This window comes from Amphibalanus amphitrite, unplaced genomic scaffold (genome assembly GCF_019059575.1).
Source record: "Amphibalanus amphitrite isolate SeventyFive unplaced genomic scaffold, NRLGWU_Aamphi_draft 000256F_arrow, whole genome shotgun sequence".
NCBI lineage: Eukaryota > Metazoa > Arthropoda > Thecostraca > Balanomorpha > Balanidae > Amphibalanus > Amphibalanus amphitrite.
In genome coordinates, this window is record NW_024881751.1 from 9,934 (window position 1) to 13,244 (window position 3,311).

The following is a 3,311-nucleotide window of genomic DNA, read 5'->3' on the forward strand; positions in this document are numbered from 1 at the left end:
TTTATTGCACGTGGTGCCGTTTTTGAGAAATATAGTAAAAAAGCACGACATTACCGAGATTTGAGCTCAGACCTATATCGTTACGGTGTCAGGCGGACACGAGGACAGGTGGCGCCGCCGCCGCCCGCATAGCGGCGGGAATGTGAACTAACCTGTTTACCAGATCTATGGTATGGTACCATCGGGGACCGGCCGCCGTCGGCACCATTTCGGGACTTTGCATCGCAATAAAAGGCTTATTTACAATTGAAAATGGACTAGCGAGAGTCGTTATGGAATCAGAATTTGATGCTCTACAAAACTAGGCTATTTTCATTGTGATGGCATCACAGACTACACCGCTAAACCAAATAAAGCAGATTTATGTCGCGTCGTCGATGATTACATATAATGTTTCTTTGATATATATGTAGTCGGGTCTTTCAGCTGCGTCCCTCCCCTCCCTCGCCGCGCTGGCGGGTCGGCCATCCGCGGCTTGCCGCCCGCCGGCTGCTGGCCGGTCAGCTGGCCGGTCAGCTGGTCGCCCGCGGCTGTCGGTGCAGTGCGGGATGCCTACTTGCGGGGGGCCGTCGTGGCGGCGGCCCGGGTGGACTGGGCGAGCAGTGAGTTGGGGAGCGCTGCGCTGTCGGTGCTCTAGTTTGTGTTGCGTTCGCATGATACGGCTTGAGCCAATACAGAGTGAACTGATTGAGCTGAGCAAGTCTTTATAAATTATATACATTGAAAAGTAAAGCACTTTTTACTGCATCTACGGTGAGATGCTAGATAAAATTTATGGTCTACCTAATGGTACCCATTACTTAACAATTAAGTGAATCATTTCGTCGCTAAACTCTCGTAAATTCGTATGTCCGCCTCACTATGGAGTTTGGACCGTAACGTATGGCCTTTGCTCAGACAGTATACGAACAGGTGACGGGGATACCTCCCATAGAAGGATGCGACACGATTTTACTGCTAAATAGCGGCCGGCCGCCGTGGGGACGTTTTTGTACGACTTATATCTCGGCAACCACTGGGCTGATACACGTGCGGTTTTTTGTGTGGGGTAGCTTTTTCCCTTCTTTCACATAGTGTGCTACTCTCGATGCATATGGGTGACCCCTAACGCAGGTTCCACGTGCAAAGCCAAGAGGTGCCTGTTTTGTAATACGCGCAATAGCTCGCGGTAATTACTGGGCCGATTGCGCTAAAACTTGGCATGGAGGTAGACACTTTCCAGGCGATGCATTTCCATGTGTCTTTGTAGGGGTGCAACTGCACGTGCGCACGTGCAGGGTGACGCTTCCAGATCTCGAGAACGGCTGGACCGATTGTGTTCAAATTTGGCATAACGCTTGATACCGATCAGTAGGTTGCAGTCATTTAGTATGCATTTCCATGTGCCACGATTGGGGTGCAACTGCACGTGCGCACGTGCAGGGTGACGCTTCCAGATCTCGAGAACGGCCGGGCCAATTGTGCTCAGATTTGGCACACCGCTAGAGATCGCGTAGTAGGGTGTCTTGCACAGGTCTGCTGGGCCCCAGGTTGCACGTGCGCACGTGCAGGGTGACGCTTCCAGATCTCAGGAACGGCTGGGCCGATTGCATTCAAATTCGGCACACCTTTAGAGACCGGTTAGTAGGGTGCTGTGCACAAGTCAGTTAGTATGTATACTCATGTGTCTCGGTTGGGGTGCAACTGCACGTGCGCACGTGTAGGGGTCGCTTCCAGATCTTGAAAACGGCTCGGCCGATTGAGCTTAAATTCGGTACACCGCTAGAGACCGGCAACTAGGGTGCCGTCCACAAGTCATTTGGGACCCAGCTTGCACGTGCGCACGTGCAGGGTGAGGCTTTCAGATCTCAGAAACGGCTGGGCTGATTGCATTCAAATTCGGCACACCTTTAGCGGCGTTACAGAGGTGCTTGCTCAAACAACCTGCGGTCCTAACCGCAGGTTGTTTGAAAAGACAAACACTATTCGTTAGAATTGTGTTTTTCTATTGAAAAACAACCGGAGCGGTCCTTCTCCGGGCTATGTTTTGCAAGTCTGGCCGCGAATTGGGGCAACTTGGGTGGGGCCTAGACGAAATGTACAATCTTCGTAAAAAGTTCAGTGTATGGGCTCCCGCAGGCGATCTACCTGATGGCACCGGTCGCTACTCGCTTAAAACCTCGTGGCACGTGGCACGTGCGATTTCATTTTCTCCATGTTAAGTCAACGGGGTTTTGGACACTTTTTGCGCGATCGCCAATGGTGGGAAAACGGGCCAAGGAAGAGGTGGTTTTCTTCCCAGCATTTTATGGCAAACACGTTTGGGTACACGCTAGTGTGCGCCGTATACCCCTCAGAACTTCGTAACGTGTCTTTGCACGAGGTCAAAGTTGAACTTTTTTCGCTCCCCATGTTAAGTCAATGGGCGTTTTTGCAGAGACTTTTTCATTCGCTCATTGTACAAAATTATATGATACGATTTTGTTTAAACTTCCAGGACTTGTTGAGAAAAGACCATAGAACATGTTGTTATGCTTCTTTAAGCTGTGCAAATTCGTTTGTTCTTTTTAGGCTCGTTTAAAAATGAAAAATTTTAACATGGAAAGTCAATGGGAGCGTGTTTGCTGCTTAATAACTTTTTACAGTTGAGATATATTTAAGTGAAAAGTTGATAGGTTATACAACTTTTGATGCTCTTTCCAGTGATATCTAGAAAGTTATTGCACGTTGTGCCGTTTTTGAGGAATTTGGTAAAAAAGCACGACTTTACCGAGATTTGAGCTCAGACCTATATATGGTCTTGGCTCAGACAGTATACGAACAGGTGACAGGGATACCTCCCATTGAAGGATGCGATTTAATACTAAACATTAGCAGCCGGCCGCCGTGGGGACGTTTTTGTACGACTTATATCTCCGCAGCCACTGGACCAATACACTTGCGGTTTTTTGTGTGGGGTAGCGTATACCCTTCTTAGAAGTATTTTACTATGGACGATGCATGCGAGTGACCCCTACTGCACGTGACACGTGTAATACGGACAGGTGTCAGTTTTGTAATAAGTGCAATAACTCGGTAATTACTGGGCCAATTGCGCTGAAACTTGGCATGCAGGTAGTCACCTACCAGGCGATCCATTTTCATGTGCCACGGTAGGGGTGCCGCTGCACGTGCGCACGTGCAGGGTGACGCTTCCAGATCTCGTGACCGGCCGGGCCGATTGAGTTCAAATTTGGCACACCGTCAGAGACCGCGTAGTAGGGTGCCTTGCACAGATCAGTTGGGTCCCAGGTTGCACGTGCGCACGTGCAGGGTGACGCTTCCAGATCTCA